Below are 21273 nucleotides of genomic sequence, written 5' to 3' on the forward strand. Positions count from 1 at the left end.
ACTTTCTCCTCTCCTTTCCTCCTCCCTTCTTCCTCTCCTCCCCTCTTCTTTCTTCCTCCTCCCCCACCCACTCCAGGCTTCCCTCCCCATGGTCAGTTTTACCTATCCTAAGCATGATTGCAGGGGAGTAAATCCCACTGAACTCAATAAACCACCACTCACCATAAGCTCAAAGGCTCATGTTACCAAATTCTTTCAAGCTACACAAGAAGTGGATTGGACTGTGAAAGGTTAACCCAAATTGTGTTTGCAATTTGACAGATTTGTAGGGCAGTACAATATTTCACAGATGAGGTCAGGTCTCCTGCTCCCCTGGTGCATTTATTACAGCTGCCCAATTTCCACCCTCCTTTCCCCTTTCCTCCCTCCCCCTCCTCCCTGCCCCTCCCCCAGTCAGTTTCACCTATCCTAAGCATGATTGCACAGGAGTAAATCCCACTGAACTCAAAACTGCCTTCCCCTCCTCCTCCCTCCTATCCTCTCTCTCTCTTGCCTCTTCCCTCCCCCTTCCTTTGCCCCTCCTTCCCCATCCCCATCCCCTTCCAATCCCCTCCTTTTCCCTCCCCTCCTCCCCCTCTTCCTCCTGATTTATTATAGGAAACTTCACTAAAATTGCAAAGTAAATCAAGCATATTTAAAATGACTATATGAACAATATCAACTGCATCTTAATATTGTTGCTTCCTCCCTGCTAAAACAAGATCAGCACAGCACATGTCTTGTTTCTATTATCTGGGCTTATTACAGGTGTTGCCACCACTCACCATATGCCCAGATGTACATGTTACCAAATTCTTCCAAGCTACACAGACTGTGAAAAACCAACCCAAATGGTGTTTGCATTTTGACAAATTTGTAGGGCAGTCCAATATCTCGGACAGGAGGTCAGGTCTCCTGCTCCCCTGGTGCATTCACTATAGCTGCCCAATTCCCCTGCTTTTTAAAGTTGGATAGAAATATCTGTTGGCTATAGGTACGTTCGTAACCCACAAGGTTTTTTGCCTATTAGTGAATTATTTGGGGGCATCTGCTAAAACATTATATGTTCCAGCAAGCCTATCTAGGCATGTAATTTTGACATGTAGTTTTAGTAGGTATGTTTTAAAGTTACTGGTTTATCTTGTTTGTTTTTTATTGGTATTTTCAATGAATATTTTAGACTGTAAACCTCATAGAGGTATTTTATTCTAGTAAGCAGTATATAAATTTTGTTAAATAAATAAATAAACAGTGTAAATGAAACTATAGGAGCAGGTAGATGTCCTGCTCCTTCCAGTTGGACCTTTCAGAGATTCTATAGTCCTAAAATTTCATAAAGAACATCTTGAACATCATAAAGAACATCTTGAATGTCAGTTAAGGTCCTCTTTCTCCCACAGCATTAAAAAAGTCATAAGAATAGCCAGTGGCCCACCTTGTCCAGCATCCTGTTCTCATGGTGGCCAACCAGATGCCTATAGGAAGCCCAGAAGTAGTTTTCCAGCAACTAGTATGTATGTATGTATTATTTGATTTATATCCCGCCCTTCCTCCCAGCAGGAGCCCAGGGCGGCAAACAAAAGCACTAAAAACTTTAAAACATAAAAACAAACTTTAAAACACATTAAAACAAAACACCTTTTAAAACATTTATTAAAAAAAGCTTTCAAAGTATTCAGAAAGATACTGCCTCTAACTGTAGAGGCAGAACATAGCCATCAGGTGTAGTAGTCATTGACGGTCTTATTCTCCATTAATTTGTCTAATCCTCTTTTAAAGCCATTTGAGTTGGTGGCCATCACTGCCTCGTGGGAGGGAATTTTATAGTTTAGCTATGTGTTGTGTGAAGAAGTATCTTTTTTTGTCTGACATGAATCTTCCAGCCGGGGATCCCCTGAGTTCTAGTGTTATGATTATGAGGAAAGGAGAAAACAACTTGTCTCTATCCACTTTCTCCACACCATGCATAATGTTATACACTGCTATCATGTCACCTGTTACTCACCTTCTATCTAAACTAAAACCATGCAAATGCTGTAGTTTTTCTTCATAGATGAGTTGCTCCATTCCCTTGTGTATTTTGGTTGCCCTTTTCTGAACCTTTTTCAATTCTATGATATCTGTTTTGAGGTGAGGTGACCAGAACTGTACGCAGAGTTCCAAGTGCAGTTGCACCATAGATTACACAATAGCATTATGATATTTGCCATTTGATTTTCAATTCATTTCATGATGATCCTTAACATGGAATTTCAAATCACCCTGTCCCCTTTTCTGTCATTTTATGAAAGAATCCCAGTTTGTAAGATTTAAAAAACACTGGCACACACACTGAGCACTTTAATATTTGAATGAGTTCTTTACAAATTCTGTTTTTATAGCTCTATGACAGAACAACGACACAAGTGTCAGTGCTACAACATCAGTGAACATTCACCTGTTCTTCACTGTGGCGTAAGAGAGTTTTGATTACAACTGAAATGGCTTATTGCATCATTGCCAGATACAGCAAAGTGAAATAATTCAATGTTGCGACCCAGGGGTGAAATAAGACGCAGACACAATATGATGAGTTAAATAACGGGCCACTTTATTAAACCAAATTCATATTATGATAATGAACCTGCAAAGGGGAACATAAGTGCGGGATTCAACTGGTGAGTCAGGCAAAGCCTGCTTGCAGCTATTTGGGCGACCAAAACCCCTGTCGGGCGAAGGAGTGCAATCTGTCAACCCCTTGCCCTGACCACACTCCAATTGTGCATAGGGAGGCCAACCTGCGTCACCGCCCCCCGGTGCCCTGAAACTCCGGGTGGATGAGACCTGTTGGCCCCAAAGGCGACCCGTATCCTGCCCTCAGGCCATAAAACCTGGAGCTGCAGGCCTCCAGCACCGCCTATCACCTCCAAAGGTGCCTAAAGGTGTCACCTAGCTGCCCTTCACCTTCAACCTTTCCCGCACTTCCTCAATAAAGCGACCATTAAATATTAAATTCAAACAGCCAAATCAACCTAATAACCATAAAAAACACCTGTACTAACCCTGAATGCCCTTCCTGCTAACCACAGTATGAAGTAGGCAAAAGAAACCCGCCGGCAAAAACGCAGGCAAGCCAAAAATTCCTACTCGGCCCCGGAGGCGACCAAATGAATCACACTGCAGCAGAGGGAGGGTAGGGCGGGTGCCAAAATTATGAAGAGGGAGAGGGGCGGACAGCGCGAGACTAAATAAGCTCGCATGCCCCGCCCCCTCTAAAAGCGCGCCGTGACTACGTCATGCCAGTCCAGCGTGCTTGCCCTCTCAAAACATGGAGGCTCCGGATTCACCCGGGCCGCAAACACACCCCACAAGCCGGTAAGTCCCGGGTGTGAAGCAGGGTTGTTACATGGAACATAAATAGATGTAGATGTGGCAGGAGTGGAATGGACAGATTCAATATAACATTCTATCAAAAGTCATTTTACCCACCACAAGGCACGCTGAGCTTTACCACCCACTCAACACCACTAATAACACCCTCCACACTATTACTAATGATATGGGGATTGCAACTAACCAATACATTCCACACTGAGCAGACACAACATGTCTGTAGTTTAAGCACTCTGTGCCCTGTTGCAACTGTTTCTGTCATTAGAATTGCGTTGTAAGACAATGTGAATCTCAATGTATGAATTAAGAGACTACACTTACAAATGTTCCTTTGATATTTACATCTGCAGATGCTACTGCATATTCATACCTTATACCCCTGTTTCAGCAATAACTTCAATGAAGGCATCAAATTGCAATCTCTGTGTTAAAGCCTGAAGGGGCAAACATGACAATGATGTATGAGATATACAAAGTAATCAAAATGAAGATATAAAGGAAAATTGGCAAATGTTTTGCTTGAAAGGACTGTATGTGTGGCACATTCAAAGAAAAAGAAAAACAGATACCTGTATCTCAAAGCATCCTATCAAGTATTGACAACATATGTATCTGCTATTTATGTACATTTTTGTTTAAAACAATTGTAATACTATAAAAATTCTTATTTTCTTGCCACCTCTGAAACAGGGTGACCTTGAAAGTCATACAGGAACTGTGTAACACTCACAGCAAAACTGCACGAATTATTAGGTCAGAAAAAGAAGACAGCATTCCTGCCCGCTAACCTTTCAGTTTGGCAAAATGTAATTCTACATCTCTGAATATGGCTAAACATTAAAGATTAATGCAATCACATTTGTTTATCAAATTACTTTAATGGAATAAAATGCTGTCATGCAAAAAAAAGAAAAAAAGAAAGACCTTAAAGAGGTATAAGGATAAGAGGTAAAAGGGGAAAATAGCCAAAAAGAACTAGTAGAAAAATTGTTCTTAAAAAAGGGACAAAAGAAAAAAGCTTAAAGAGTATTCATAAAAATTACATCAAGTGGGTATCTGGCTAGTAAGTGGGAAAGTCATAGGCCATAGTGATAGCTTGGCAGACCCATATTTCTTTCTTAATGTTTGTACAGATGTGCTGGTACAACAGAAACACTGATAAATGTACACAATCCATCTGTATGGTCTCTAGAATTACAAAATGAGAATGGTGAGCAATATACTCTATCATCCTGTTTTTGGACAGAACTATCCTGTACTAATCCAGTTTTAGCCCTTGAGTGCCTCTAATGAAGGTGGTTCTACTACAATTCTAAGCAGTCTGTTCCACTGCTGCCCCAGTGATGAACTTTTCCAAATGTTAAACTTATACCTCCTTATTCCCATTCACCTCTTACCCTCTGAACCTTGGTTTTATATCCTGACTTATTGTGAAGCCATTAATACTAGTTTCTGGGTTTGCACAAACATGAACTTATGGTTAAGTGCTGAATCCTGGTTTATTTTGCTGCTAGCATGAAGGGAGGAGCAAAGTGGCAAGAAATGGGCAGCTGGCAAGTGCGCACCACTCATGCATATCCTGCTTTATTAAACCAGGCATTTTGGTTAGTGTTATGGGCAAGTGCAGCCAACTTGTGGTACGGTTCTCTCATAGGATTGTATTTTCAACTGGAAATTGCTTCGTTTAAATTATTCCCATGTCCTGATTAAACCAATGATCAGAAACATATGGTTATTTTACAGACCTTTGTTCTGATGTGGCATCATTTTGATATGGGCAAAAGGTTTACACAAGGATGGTTTGAAACAGAGTCCTGTTTCAAGGAAACTCAGAAAACTGAGGTGATGGTACCACCTCACCCAGTGCACATCTGAATTAACAGAAGTTAAAATATGTTAAAGAATTTGATAAAAATAAGAAAAAAATAATATAGGGGAGAAAATCTTTGGTCATGCATTTCATACTTACAAACATACCAGCTGTTCTTGTTAAAACTACAAAGATTCAGCTTGAAGCAGAACACATCCAAAATTCTACCATAATATCTAAAATATTACAAGAATGAAAATAAATGAAAGCAGGCACTATACTTCTACTTATTCTCTGTTTTGTTTTATAAAATTCTGTCCTGCCTCTCCATTGGCTTGAGGCAATTTAGAGCATAACACCATCACAAGCAGTAATGAAAAGCACAAGGCTTATTTATACGCAATGCTACTTCTTTCTCTGTACATGTTATGCATTGTTCAGTCAGCACAGAATTGTGCTTGGTTTGTTGTACAATATTCCAATGAGACACACACACAACATGGAAAAAGCTATCTCCATTTTAAAATCCAAAAAGCCTAAGACTGGCACTAACTTTCATTCCAACTGCTTTTGAGCTCTTATATGCCTGTTACATACACACTACCATGGAATAGTCAGAACAATATAAATGTGTCACATGTTATTAAGCTTTGTGAGAGAATGTGTCACTAGAACTGGCACATGTCATGGCTTTAAAGTTGTTGCATTTTCGGATTGGTTTTGTTGTTTATGAATTGCAAGCAAGGTATATAATAAAGGGGAGAAGAAATACCTCTCCTTTAGCATATTCCTCAGTGTTATTGGTGCTGGCATGCAAATTACCATGATTTTCCTTCACCACTATTACCTTATTTAGACATCTTGTGCAGTCCAGAATCTTAGCATCAGACAGGCAAGTCACCAGAGTCAACATGTGTACTAGAGACCCATATATCCATTTTCCTAATGATTTCTTCCACTACCAGGACCATCACTCCTGGGCACATATACTCTTCAAATCATCTCATCTACAATTTATTATTTTTGTTTGAGTGGTATGCTCCAAGCAAGTGTAGTTAATGCTTAATGTATCATGCTTAATGACATTACTAGCCCCACCACCACCAAAATCTCAGGGTTTGGGATGCTTCTAACCTGGCAACCCGAACTTCCACCCATCTCCATCTTGGGTAGTTGAATTTAACACTAATAGAATTAACCCTTGAGTTACAAACTGAATGATCCCTGTTACTGCACTTCCAACAAACAGAACGATGTGGAACATCTGAGGATAAACTGGGCCAGTAAAAAAGAGAGAGAGAGAGAAAGAGAGAGAGGCACCACTAAAACTGTAATGGAACTTGTCTCATCCCACTTTGGCTAAGCTCTGAGCTTCCAGGAAAGCAGGCTATGAATATTGTGTGGTATAGTAGCCAATGTGGTAGAGTCATGTTCATCAAGATTAGGTTTCAGAAAGTAAAGCAAGGGTAAACTTGCACAAAGTAATCTCAGTCCAGACTTGGTTGGTAGAACATAATCAAGCTAGAAACATGTAGAACTGACCAGGACCTTGGACAAATCATTAGCTGCAGGTTTCTCACCTATAGCAAGGGGAGCTGTTCTTGGGAATGTTGTTATGGGGACTGACATGATAAGCACTTGCACTTCAAAATGTATGATTACACCACTGGCAAAGCAGGAGTACTCATGCTGCATGCACTAGCACACAGCTCATGCACTGGCTGCTTTACCTAACCATAGCTAATAGCTTGCATCTGAACACAGTCACTGAGTGGAAACTCTCCATGTGACCAAAGGTGGCTTACAACAAGGATTACAGTAATTTATAAAGCCCTAGATGGTTTAGGACCAGGGTACCTGAGAGTTTGCCTTCTTGTGAACAAATCTGCCTGGATGCTGAGGTCTGTCAAACAGGCCGTTCTTGTGCTCCTGCTAATGTTTGAGGCATGATCAGGAGTGGCATAGGTAAGGGTTTATTCCCCTCATTGATGGCCCTCTGGTAAAGATATAAGCTTTTTTATTCAGGCAAGTCTTTGTCTTGCAGACCTTACTCTCTATTTCTTATTTTCACTTGTTTTAATCAGCACTGGTGGAAGTTTTACTTTAAAAAATAGTTGACGGTATTATCTGTTTTTGTGTAATTTGCCTTATTTGTAATTTCTGTAAGATATCATTTCTGGTGACATTATTTGGGTTATTTGTCTTTGAAAATTCTACTGTTTTTATTGTTTTGCTGCTTGACAACCTGAGCTTCTTCAAAAGGAAGGACAAAAAAATCTACTTAATAACAACAACTTGTGGGGGTTGATTTTACAAGGTTAATATAATCGTCTTAAGTCCTATGGTACAAAGGCTGGATATAAATTGATTAAATAAAATAAATTCTAAAAATGTAGAACACATCACCATATACTCTCATGGTTACATATACAAAACTAGTATATTATGAAAAATTCTTTAAAGGGACATTACTTATGGAGATGCATTTAAACATTCAATTCCTCACCTGCGATCTGAAGTGATACAAGTCCAACAGCAGATTTATCCTGTGAGCCTGTTCATCATGTAGCTTATAAATCCCAATAAAGCCTACTCATACATAGCTGATATTGTATTTCACCCAATTCAGTTTACTTTGTAGTTACAAGTCAGTTGAAATCTTATGCCATGAATGTCAAAAAAATGATCTTCAGAATCATGGCAAATCTGAATTTTAAGATACGTTTCTAATGAACTTGAGAGTCACACCAGAGAGTATATCCAGGAATTCATTATACAGCCACAAGAGTGGTTATATACTATAGTCAGCATGGATTTTTCACATTCCGCAGTGTTAAATTGAAAATACCCCCATGCAATTCTGATGCTTCCCATAAATTCATTTTAAAACAAAACCCTACAAAACTTATAGTCCTGAACTCAGAAACGCTTGCTTAACAACCCTCTAAATTTCCATGGTGATACACAAGAGTCAGAGAGAATCGAGGGTTCAAATTGTAAAAAGAGAGAGAAACCAGAGCCCTTTTGGACTTTTTTCTGTTAGATTTCTCATAATCTGTTGAAATTAATTAAAAATCAGCCATGTTCACAGAGTATCTGGAATCCTATTATTGACCTTGCCCCATACTCTGACCTTCATCTTTTGCAGTTTAAAAGTTTAAAAAAATGCCTGGCTGATTTTTAATTAATTTAAGAAATTTTGGGTTGAACTCAATGATAATGTCGGGCATGCTCAGTAAGAACCAACTGTTCTAAAAACCAGACTCACAGCTGCTTGGCTTGGCTAATCAGGGGACCACACCCACACCAGACTCTGATTTCTCTTGAGACAGTCATGGCCTCCCCCAAAGAATCCTAGGAAGTGTAGTTTGTGAAGGGGGCTGAGAGGAGACTCCTATTCCCCTGATATAGCTCAAGTGGCCAGAGTGGTTTAACAATCAGCCGCTCTGAATGAAGCTCTGTGAGGGGAACAGGGCATATCCTAGCAACTCACAGCACCCTTCATTAACTACACTTCCCAGGATTCTTTGGGAGAAGCCATGACTGTCTAAAGTGAAATAAAGATCTGGTGTGGATGTGGCCAGGGACTACTTTGGTTTAAATTTGGGTGGGAGGCTACATGTGCCTGCTATAGAATAAAAAGGTGGAGGAAACCCTGAAAAAGAATGATACTGTTCACAATGTTTTTCTTTTGGAAAGGAAAGGGCTTCCCCTCTGCCCAGTGCCCACCCACCCAATCTTCTACCCTCCCTGCCCTCCTTCTCCCCCTACCTGAATTCATGATTTTAACAGAAGCAAAAGCTGAGAGTAGGCATGCATGCACCCTGGACTTCAGGAAAGCTGATTTCAATAAACTCAGAACAATTGTAAGTATGGTTTCATGGCAAGCGACACTAATGAGAAAAAGAGTCCAAGACGGGTGGGAGTTTCTAAAAAAGGAAATTCTAAAAGCGAAATGGCAAGCAATTCCAACAAGGAAAAAAGGGGGGAAACAGCAGAAGAAGCCAATGTGGCTTCACGAAAAGCTTAGAGATGACCTGAAAACAAAAAAGGACACATACAGGAAGTGGAAAGAAGGCTAGGCCACAAAAGAAGAGTACAGGCAGGTATCACGGAATTGCAGGGATGGCATCAGGAAGGCTAAAGCTGAGAATGAGCTGAGGGTTAGCAAGGGATGCTAAAAGCAACAAAAAAGCTTTCTTCAGGTACATCCATAGTAAAAGACAGAGAAAAGAAATGGTGGTACAGCTACTCAATGAGGAAGGCAAAATGATAACAGATGACAAAGGCAGAAGTGCTCAATTCCTACTTTGGCTCAGTCTTCTCCCAAAAAAGGGTCTATGACCCTCACAGGAAACATGAAGTAGAAGGGGCAGGATTGGAGCTTGAGCTTGACAGACAAACAGTCAAGGAATACCTAATCACTTTGAATGAGTTCAAATCGGCAGGGCCCAATAAACTGCATCCTAAAGTATTGAAGGAAGCGGCTGAAGAACTGTCTACTATCTATGCGAAATTGTGGAGGACTGATGAAGTGCCGAAGGACTGAAGGAGAGCTAATATTGTCCCTATCTTCAAAAAGGGCAAGGAGGAGGAACCAGGGAACTACAGACCAGTCAGCCTAACATCAATTCCTGGAAAAATTCTGGAGCAGATTATAAAGCAGTCAATCTGTAAGCACCTTGAAAGCAATGCAGTGATTACTAGGAGCCAACATGGATTTATGAAGAACAAATCCTGCCAAACTAATCTCATCTCAGTTTTTGATCGGGTAACCTCCCTTGGAGACTGTGGGAATGCTGTGGACATAATATATCTCGACTTCAGTAAAGCTTTTGAAAAAGTGCCCCAAGATATTCTGATTAGCAAGCTAGATAAATGTGGGCTGGATGGAACAAATATTAGATGGATCCACAGTTGGCTCCAGAATCATACTCAAAGAGTGCTTATCAATGGTTTCTTCTCAAACTGGGCGGAAGTAACGAGTGGGGTACCACAGGGCTCGGTCCTGGGCCCAGTGCTCTTCAACATTTTTAACGACGACTCGGATGAGGAGGTACAGAGCATGCTTATCAAATTTGCAGATGATACAGAATTGGGGGGCATAGCTAATACCGTGGAAGACAGAAACAAAATTCAAAGGGACCTTGATAGGCTGGAGCATTGGGCTGAAAACAACAGAATGAAATTCAACAGGGATAAATGCAAAGTTCTACATTTAGGAAAAAGAAACCAAATGCACAGTTATAAGATGGGGGATACTTGGCTCAGCAATATGACATGTGAGAAGGATTTTGGAATTGTCGTTGATAACAAGCTGAATGTGAGTCAATAGTGTGATGTGGCTGCAAAAAAGGCAAATGCTATATTAGGCTGCATTAACAGAAGTATAGTTTCCAAATCATGTGAAGTAATAGTTCCCCTCTATTCAGCACTGGGTAGGCCTCATCTTGAATGCTGCATCCAGTTCTGGTCTCCGCACTTCAAGAAGGATGCAGGCAAACTGGAACAGGTTCAGAGGAGGGCAACAAGGATGATCAGGGGACTGGAAACCAAGCCCTATGAGGAGAGACTGAAAGAACTGGGCATGTTTAGCCTGGAGAAGACTGAGGGGAGATATGATAGCACTCTTCAAGTACATGAAAGGTTGTCACATAGAGGAGGGCCAGGATCTCTTCTCGATCGTCCCAGAATGCAGGATACGGAATAATGGGCTCAAGTTGCAGGAATCCAGATTTCGACTATCAGGAAAAACGTCCTAACTGTTAGAGCCATACAACCATGGGACCAATTACCTAGAGAGGTAGTGGGCTCTCCGACACTGGAGGCATTCAAGCGGCAGCTGGACAGCCCTCTGTGGGGAATGCTTTGATTTGGATTCCTGCATTGAGCAGGGGGTTGGACTTGATGGCCTTGTAGACCCCTTCCAACTCTACTATTCTATGATTCTATGATATTAGTTCTATAATTATGCTCCTTCCCCTTGCCTCCCACTCAGGGGGACCCTCCAAAACCAAACTTTCCCCCACTTAGAGTCTTACCCTGGATCCAGATCCACAGCCTGTTCTCCTCTGGGACCCAGCCAGCAAATCGATTTAAGAACTGTTTTACCAATGTTACCTTGTGTTCAGATGTTCTGTATGTGATATCTTAATAAACTTGGCGTATACCTCCTGTTTATTTCATTATACACCTTCTAGTAATCACCTTTCCTTTCTTGGTGAACCCCTCTTTAGGAATATCTTATCTTTTATTTCCTTTCAGATAAGACTTTGTCAATGTCTATAATCTTGATTTTAATACTAGATGCAAATAGGATTTAAAAAAAATCTTTTTGTGCAATTTTTGGTAATGAATGTACCTTCATAAAACACATTTTGTAGTAGGTGAGAAGTCTTGCGAGGTGGTTTAGTATGTAATAAACTGTAAATTAGATACAGGAACTTTCAATTTCTTGTGCTTTTTTGGAGGGAAGGCAGATGAGCAGGAAGATCATTAAAAATAAAAATAGATTGAACACACCAGCCAGAAGACCACTGCAACTTTAGCATAATGTAGTATTGCCGCCCTGGGCTCCTACTGAGAGGAAAGGTGAGACATAAAGCTAATAAATAAATAAATAAATAATGTATTGGTAACAATGAAAGCACCTTACCAAAAAAAAGAGAAAGGAAGTAGACTCAGCAAGCAAAGCTAATTAATTAATTAATTAATTAGAGACCTCAGATTTCACTATAGCTCCTTTCCTGTAAGGTCTTCTCCTTCAGCACTTTTTATTTGAGGAGATATTTCACCAACTGCATGAATCACAACTGAAGGTTATCAATTTGATCAAAGAGTTTAAAACTTTGCTCTGTTTTTTTAATTAAATGGCAACACAAACCATTTTTGGATACAGGTGACAGTAGAAACATTTCCGCTTGAAATGTAATTACTGAAACCCTTGTTAAACGAAAATGTAAATAGGCATTTTAATAGTATTCTAAACTGTATTTGATTTACTTCCCATTGATTGCATTATTGCCTTAGTAATTAGACATTAGTATCTTTTCTGTACTAATTTTCTTCCACTCTAGTTGTTACTATCTGTTTTAAGCTATATGGCAGAGAGAGGGAGAGTCTGAAACTCTGTTTTTTGGATTGATACATAATAGTCCTGCCTTAAAAATTATACAATGATCTTCAGTGAAAATTCACTCCCCCACTTTCACAAAAGAACTGGTGATATTTTCAGAATACTTATGTGAATTCATTTGCTGTAGCTTACAAGATAAAATTAGGAAGTGGCAAAGTTTACTTTTTTTTTTTGCCTGAATACAATTGCCAGATTACATAACATAACTGATACGAAGTTTAGCTTTTTCATGAAAAATATTTTTATTAGAATAGTTCTTGAATCACATTACAGTTCAAAACAGTAAGGTTTCACTAATTTAAAATAACTTTTTAACTTATTTACAGAATAATTTGGGGGCACTTTCATGATGACACAGATAAGTCACCTCTCACTTTTCTTTTTTTAGCATCTGGAAGTTTTCCTTGACAAACAGGGTGAGGGACACGCATTAGAAACCTGAAGCCACCATCTCATCCCATCATAATTTCACAAATCCCCAAGATTAATTTAATACCTGTGTAATCTTACAATCATGGCAGTTTACCTAACTTTCAGGCAGCCTGTCTGGGTACAATCTACATTTTTTTCTTTGATTACAATGAAATAGCTATAGCAACGTATTAGGCCTTTAAGACAATATGGTTACTATTAACAGGGCCAGCCTTAGGGGTAGGCAAGCTGGATAGTTATCCAGGACACCAAGTTAAGGGGAGGCACCAAGCTGAGCTGAAGGGGGCACCAACCTGAGCGGAAGAGTGTGCTAAGCTGAGCTCAATTTTTGTGTTATTTGACTGCACCATCTGCAGTGAGCTAGGGTGGCTAAAATCAAGTGTCTGTAACCATTTTGTCAAGGTTCTACAGGTTGTTTGGGTACTAACTACAAAAATGATCTTCAATTATCTTTAAAGGATGTTTATTTTTCAATTTCCTCTTTGATGCCATTTGCGCTAGGAAAAAATCAGTGGAAGACAGCTTTACTTTGAGGCAATGTTATGGAGCTTTTCAAGTACTACAAACATTATGTAAATAAAATTAAGCCATAGACCACAGTGCCCTGCCACTGCTCAAAATGTGGCTTTTCGAGCTTTGGCTTGTACAAATTGTAATGTGGTGGGTGAGATGATCATGGTTTTCAGCAATGTTATTCTCAGTGGATAAGACAGCAGGTGATGTGAGCCTTGCATCTGCCATGGTAGATCACAAGTATATTTTGAATGAGCTTCAATTTTGAGAACTGTAAATGGAAATGTCAGGAGAATCTGTAGTGCTACCCAGGCGTTTGGGAAGATACCAGTCATTTTGGTATCATGGATGTACTGTAGGACATCTCATGGTGAGCCTTTTCCAGGAGGTAGAATGTGATGGAGAGGATCCAGCTCAACACAAAGATCTGTACCATCAGTGTTGGAGTGGTTGCAGTCAGTGTGGGCTCTGTGTAGATCCATTCAGTGTGTGGAAAGCATCTCTTCTGGTAGCTTTTTAAGGTTGTACAAGAATTCCCATGTATTCCTGTGAGATTCAAGCTGCTCAAATTGCTCTTCAATTGAAACATGAGCAGCGTTGACAAGAGTATAGAACTCCCTTTTGAAGATTTCTTCTGAATGTGAAGCTCTGACCCTCACATTCAAACTGCCTCTGGCACTTACACGGTGGCTCCTTGAACGTGGCACCAGAATCAAGGGCTTCTGCAAGCTCTTTGGTATGACAACTGCCTCTGCATAGCATAGCCACATTCCCTGCATGATGATGAACTCCACACATTTCTTCATGGGGGAATAGCAGTTACAATATATATTGTAATGCATTGTATAACATTACTTGCAATATTCATGTGGAACATATTGTTGTGCTATTGTTGTGCTTGAAGTTCATTAGTTGGTCTGCTAGACACTGTGCATCATGGCAAAGACCTTCCCCTTTAAGACTAGTTACACCACTCCAACAGAGAGCCTACTTCTTGTAGGAGGAGGGAGTGTTGTCGCTGAGGAGGGAGTGTTGGAGCTCAGGGAGGAGAGCTTGCAGCAAGAGCTATTTTCTATGTGTGCTCAGCATAATAAAGAATATAGGCCTGCAACTCCATGAGAGTGATCCTTTAAGAACCACCCACACCACATGACAGAGACTTCATTGGGATCCTAGAACTGGAGCAGGAATGCACTGAAAGCAGAGCAGAAGTAAGAGGTAGCTTGCTCTGGGCCCTTTTTATAGACATTGCTGGGGAAATGGGCTGTTGCACTGCTATGTTCTGCAATCCTGTACAAGCCATACAACTTGGTAACACTGCAGCGCTGCACAGAGGATGAAAGGCAACTGGGGCAATTTTCCCCAGGTCCCCACAAAGCAAAGCCCCCCTGCCTCAGTTCCTGTGCATACTATTGGCCCTGCCCTGGCCCTGCCACATTGCTTAACAAAGTTCTTTGTATTTTGTTTAAAATTCTCATAAAAACTTCATATTAAAGTGTAAGATGACACTGAATCTCAATATTGCGACATAATGGGTCTTCTCCCTGGCCGTGATGAAGTAAATATTTTACATAGTTGTGTACGAAACAGAATAGATATTATTTTGGGGCCTAAGCTGGCTGTAAAATGTATCCTTGAAAGGCTGGAAGGGAAGGACCTGTTTATTAGCTAGCCGTGCAACCCAACTGTAAGGGAGTCTAAACCAAATGCAAACACAACTTTGAAACTGGAGCAATTCTCAGCACCCTTCACAAACTACATTTCCAGGATTCTTTGTGGAAAGCCATGACTGTTTAAAGTGACATAAAGGTCTGGTGTGGGTGTGGCCCCCTGATAAGCCAAGCCAAACAACTGTGAGTCCGGCTTTTAGAAAACTGGCAGTTGGTTCTTACTGAGCATGCCCGACATAATAATAGACTTGAATGTTAAATTTCTTAAATTAATCAAAAATCAGCCATGCATTTTTAAACTTTTAAACTGCAGAAGATGAAAGTCAGAATATGGGGCAGGGTCAGTAATAGGATTACAGGCACTCTGTGAACAAGGCTGATTTTTAATTAATTTCAACAAATTATGAGACCACTAACAGAAAAAAGTCCAACAGTGGTCTGGATTTTTTTTCTCTCTTTTTACACTTTGAACTCTCGATTCTCTCTGACTGTTTTGTGTATCACCATGAAAACTTAGAGTGTTCTTAAGCAAAGCATTGCTGAGACCAGGACTATGTGTTTTGTACAGTTTTGTTTTGAAATGAGCTTATGGGAAGCATCAGAATGGCAGGGCGGGGTATTTTCAATTTAACATTGAGGAATGTGAAAAATCCATGCTGGCTATAGTATACAGCCACTATATAGTATATAGTTTATGTAGATTTCTTTGCCTTTGCAAAAATGCCATCTAGTTAAAACAAATGGTGGAAGAAGAAAAAAGAGGAGAATGACACTGTCTTCATTGCTTCTTAAACCTGTCACTGTGACAATCTAATATTCCATTTGTGATCTTCATGGAAGGGTACCTGTACTTATGTAGCAATAGCCATGACCAGGAGGAAAGAATAAAAAAAAACTTGAGAAATTCAGAGGTTTGCAAAAATACAAAAAAAAAAATCTAAACCTTAAAAATGAAGGGCACGATACCTAGAGAAGTATGACAAATGAGCAAATGACAACCCAGTGAAGACCAAACCTGTTCAGTGGGGATAAAATGCTGGCTGTTGTGGGCTGGGGAGAGGCAGAGACCGAGGCTGGAGAGGGAAAGTCTTCTGCTCCTCTGATTTGTGGATGAAAATCATGTGCCTCAAACTCGGCTTCTGTGCAGCATCCCTCTTTCCTTGTGCTCCGTGGGTGGGTAGGAGGTGACAAGGGAGGAGGTGGAGAGTGAGACACGGGTGGAGTGGAGAAAACAATTGTTTAAAAAAATGGACGGTGATAGAGTGAGGGAGAAAAGAGCCGGAGGGCAAGAACATGGATAAAGGAGGAGAAGGAGGCAGCAGCAGAATGGAGATAAAGAACTGTAAAGGTAAAAGATGACAACGTGTGTTTGTGTGGGGTGTGTGTGCGCGCACACACTTGGCACGCAAAGCAGCCTCCACCGCTCTCCCTGACTACTTTGCTGCATTTGCAGTGTTTTAATTTTTTTGCATCTCGGGAAAATGTTTGCTTGGGTGGGTGTCCCTTAGTTGGTGACAGGGCAGGGCAGGGCAGGGTCCGGGAGGTGGTTAAGTGAAAGAGATTGTGCTTGCTGGCTGAGAGTATGTGGGAGGGGGGTTGCACTTGGTTTGACATGCAAAGAGCTGAGCAGCAGCCTCTGCCTCCCTTCCCACCTCCCTTCCCAGTGGAGAGACCACCACTGCTATCTTACGATGGCCATTAACCCGGATTTTTAATGTTTTTTCTATCACTTTGTGTACCTCATCTGCATTTGTATTTGCGATAGCCATTGGCTAAAAGCAATAAAATTGATTGATTGATTGATTAAAAAGAATTATTCTACTACCCCCTGTGTGTGTATTTATTTTAAATGTTGTTTTAGGTGACTTAAGTGTGCAGCAGCCAAGGCCAGCACCTTGTAGGAACTCTAGTATTTATTTATTTATTTATCATTCATTCATTCATATCTTCCCCTTTCTACCGGCAGGAGCCCAAAAGTTACTTTTTAAAGTAACTTAAGTGTAATTGTAGTGATTACTTTTGAGTAATGGTAAAATAATCAATTCCTTTCAGAACAATTGTAATGGTAATTTATTCCTTTTGGGGGCCATGTAACAGTACTTGTAACTTATTCCTTTTTAAAAGTAATCTTCCAAGCTCTGCCACAAAAACGGAAGGCTCTCTACTTCAAACCTTTGCCCTCAAAATCATGGAGGACTGAAAAAGAGACTAACATGATGTGCTGGAGGGGACAGGGCTTGGCAGTTCACCTACATTACTACTCATAACTTTGCTTACATGTAATGGTGCTTGAGAGGCTGGAAATTGACAGCTGGGTAGGTGGGGAATAGGGATGGGATTTACCTCCTGCCACCAATCTGCTCTGACCCACTCACCCTGCATCAAGGAAGAGGAGGAGGCAGGAGGGAAGGGGTCCTTCCCAGATGGACGGATAGAGCAGCAGCCTCAGCAAAAGCCTCTCTAGCAGAGCCAGACCACAGAGGAGGCAGAGTAACCGGAAGAGTAGGCACCACACCACAGGGCAAGCGCCAGGCTGCAGGCTGCAATGGGCAAATGTCCACTTACTTCCAATCCCCCCCAAGGTCAGAAGTAAGCAGATTTTTCACCCACCTTAGCCTGCAGCCTGTTGCTTGCCCCAGTGTGGTGCCACTTCTTCCTGTTCCTCCTCTGCTCTGCTACGGGAGGCTTTTGCTGTAGCAGCTATTCTATCCTTCCACCCAGGGAGGGTCTCTTCTTTTCTGTCTCCTCCTTCTCCATAATGCCAGGGGTGAGTGAGGCAGACTGGATCAACTGGGAGGGGGGGAATCTCATTCCTAGTGGGGAATAAAATGGAGTGGCTGGAAAAGTAGGAGGTAAACATTTAAACACACACACACAAGTGTAAAACTGTAGTGAAAAGAACACCAAATGCCGGAAGCAGAAAGTACAGAGAAAGCATCCAAACCCAGCATGCAACATTTGCATGTTGGATAGAGTTGCACTTTATGTTTATTGTAACTGTTGAGAAAAGTTAATGAACGGAAGAGTGCCTAGGCTACTTGTGGCTTTGCAACAGCTAGCTGCCCTCAGTAAGAATGCTGATGGGTGCTGGTTCATCCCAAACAAAAGTGATCTGTAGAGAGCAGGGGTCATAGATTCAGACTGGACATTAGAAGGAACTTCTTGACAGTAAGGGCAGTTCGGCAATGGAACCGACTGCCTAGGGAGGTGGTGGGATCCCCTTCGCTGGATGTCTTCAAGCAGAGGCTGGACAGCTGTCTGCGGGAGATGCTGTAGCTGTGGATTTCCTGCTGTGAGCAGGGGGTTGGACTCGATGGCCTACAAGTCCCCTTCCAACTCTCTGATTCTATGAAATCAAAGAAAGACTGGAACTATTTTTCCCTTCATGAAGGGAAGAAAAGATTGAAAAGCTGAACTGTTCCTCTGGAAAATGCTTGAAATAGGGAATTGCTAAGTTTTCCTGGCTGAATCACTCACTACTAGTTGAAATTACACCTAGAAAGGAAGCTTAGAGCTACCCTAGTACCTTGGACCTGCTTAGCGATTCCCATTGGCTTGGAGCTGCACAGGCACAGAAGCCTCTTTGCTGCCACCTGCTGTTTCAGGTTCCTCATTGCAATGCACCCCAGTTGAGGCAGCCTCTCTGCAGGAATGAGATATTGCAACACTTTCAAATTCTGAATCCAGAAGAATCCCATTCCTTGGCTGTAGCACTGAACTGACTGTGAGTAAGACCTAAGGGCACAGACTTCCTTTGGCACAGCTGGACCTTGGGAGAAGATGGGACGTGTTGGACTACAGTATATTTTTGTAACGTTCCCTATGTTGCTAATCTCCTGTTGATTCACTGTTGATTGTTAGCTGAATAAAAATCATTGCCTGCACAGATCTTAGGAGTGTGTATTGAGGGAAGACTGCTACTGAGACATCAAAACTGGAGTCCCAGGTTTCCTGGGTGGTGGCTTGAACCAGACTTTAATGTAAGAGAAGATATCCTCTAGATACTGAACCCAGCCCTGGGTGACCCAAGCATTACATTTGTATAAAGAACCACCTAATTATCTAGATAGATAACCTCCCAGTTCAAACTGAAAAGTATTTTTAAATGACCCTGGATACTAAACAGAGCTATCCATACACATTAATGCAGATATGAAAAAAATCAATGCAGCTGGGATTGGGCACAAGTGTGCCCACCCCACTCACCTACATACAAAAACCCAAAAGCGGGAGGTTCAGATACAGGGGGAGCAAACAGCCCAGTGAGACTGAGAATCTTCAGTAAGCACAAAATGTCGACTGATTTTTGGGTTGTGAGGGAAACTGGAGAGATAGAATAGGATGGATAGCTAGAACAGAAGCATCCCACCCTCTAACAAATTCTTATCTAGTGCCCCGTTTGCTTTATCTTAATGGTCGTTTCAAAACAGAAACAAATGGACAACCTCAGTGCTAAGAAAAGGACAGAGATGTCTTAGACAACTTATTCATTGGCCCTTTGACAAGTTGATTGTCAATTAGCGCTAACACATAGAGACGGGGGATTTCATTGTCCAGTGAAAACTGGGCTAAAAGCACTGAATCCTTTTACATGTTCATTTTGAGCTATAACCAGAGAAAAATATTTTTTCAGTCACATTGAAATGATTAATCCAGAGGTGAAAAGATCTTAGTTAATGCTTGCTATTTTTTCCTGAATCACTCAGTTCCCAGGAAATAATATTTTTAAAATTATTACCAATTAAATGTGCAGCTAAGCAGAAAGAAGCATTACTACTTAGGAACAAATATATTACAGAACACAATTCTGTTTTACTTGACTGTGAGTATTTTTCTAAATGGCAATTAGATGTTTAAATCCAAGATTAACGGACGAGCTACTGAATACAATTTTATGCTCTTAAACTAGCAGTCTATTTAATGAAGAGAAAAGAAAAAGATTTTAAGTAGTAAATAAACAGAAAATGTTGTTTGTACCTTTGCACAGCAGCAAAGATAACTGAATAACTAATTGACCTTTCAAGAGGACTCTGATCCAGTCATCCAGAAACTAAGTGCACCTAAGAGGTTTCCAATTAATCCTCTAATTTAAGTCTTATGTCTCTTCTCTATCAAATTTGGATAAAAGCAGCACTCTCTGCAGAGAACTATCATAGCCCAATCTCCTTATTAGGAACTAAAGGTCAATAATAGAGAAAAGTCTCCATAATATCTACTTTTATTTACTTCTGATCTTTCTTTAAGGCATGGAAGAGCTGAGATGGGAATGGAAAATAGATATGAACACTGATGGACTTCAGCATCAAAACTCAGTCAAAAATGCAGTGGGCAGCTTTAAAAACTGTCTAGAAATTTTGAATAAAAAGAATTTTAAAAATAAACAATTGGAGTGAGTCAAAAGGAGCAGGTACTATTCAAAAAAATTTCTACCAGTATCTAAAAGAGTTTCTTTGTTTACACCCAAACGTTATTTTCAGATTCCTCATCTGTTAAAACGTAATATGTTTCCCACCTAGCATATTTAACTATCAATTAACCAACAGTATTTTAAAAGTATTTCGAATATATGTCTTGCAGGCTAATGTATTCTTGTCTCCTCCCAAGCTTAACAATACCTGGAACATTCACTTCATTCACACACATCTAGACAGTCCTGCTGTTTCTGCCCAACTCCAACAGCAAATGCTATCTGGGTTTTTTTTAAGAGAAGACATTTCAAGATGACATTATAATTAATATGCAAAAAAATGTGTATGCTTGGAAAATTCTTATTACTATGGGATTTGTGTAAAGCAGTTTGAGTATAATAGAGGAGCAAGAGTTCTAGGTATATTAAAAATTAAACCGCTAAAAGCATGGCAGTAATTCCAGAGAAGATCTAGATAAGGGATGGGGGATCATCCAGCACATGAGCCTAATTAGGTGCAACAGGGGTCGCAGTTTGGCCTGTGAGGCCATTTTCTCCAAATCACACCCACCTACCTCCACACCTGACACCACATATGATATCAGTTGCGGGGCTGGTACAGACATGCCTACAATTGAACAATCAGGAGCCTATTGTTCCTTTACAAGCACAGCTTCCTTTCAGCACCAATCAGCTGATTAGTGCTGACAGGGAGACCCAAGGAGGTTGACTGTGCTAGGGAGTTTGCCCTTGGGAACACTCTAATAGTCTGTTCTAAAGTGTTCACACTGAAACCATTTGCTAATTGTTGAAGAGGCATGCTTCATAAGTGCAAAGTGGTTTGCAGTGAAACCGCTTGCTAAAATGGGGAGGGAGCTCTGTTTTAACAAGCAGTTTCAATCTACTTTGCATGGCAAGACCCTCTGGAGGCATGCTCCCACCACCAACTGATTGT

General features: G+C 40.8%; 1 protein-coding gene across 8 annotated transcripts in view; it reads right to left on the reverse strand.

Moving 5' to 3' along the window:
- Nucleotides 1–21273, reverse strand: part of NELL1 (neural EGFL like 1) — an 859864-nt gene that overhangs the window by 536002 nt on the left and 302589 nt on the right. The gene's annotated exons all lie outside the window — the stretch shown is intronic.

This window comes from Rhineura floridana, chromosome 2, assembly GCF_030035675.1.
Source record: "Rhineura floridana isolate rRhiFlo1 chromosome 2, rRhiFlo1.hap2, whole genome shotgun sequence".
In the NCBI taxonomy this organism is placed as follows: domain Eukaryota; kingdom Metazoa; phylum Chordata; class Lepidosauria; order Squamata; family Rhineuridae; genus Rhineura; species Rhineura floridana.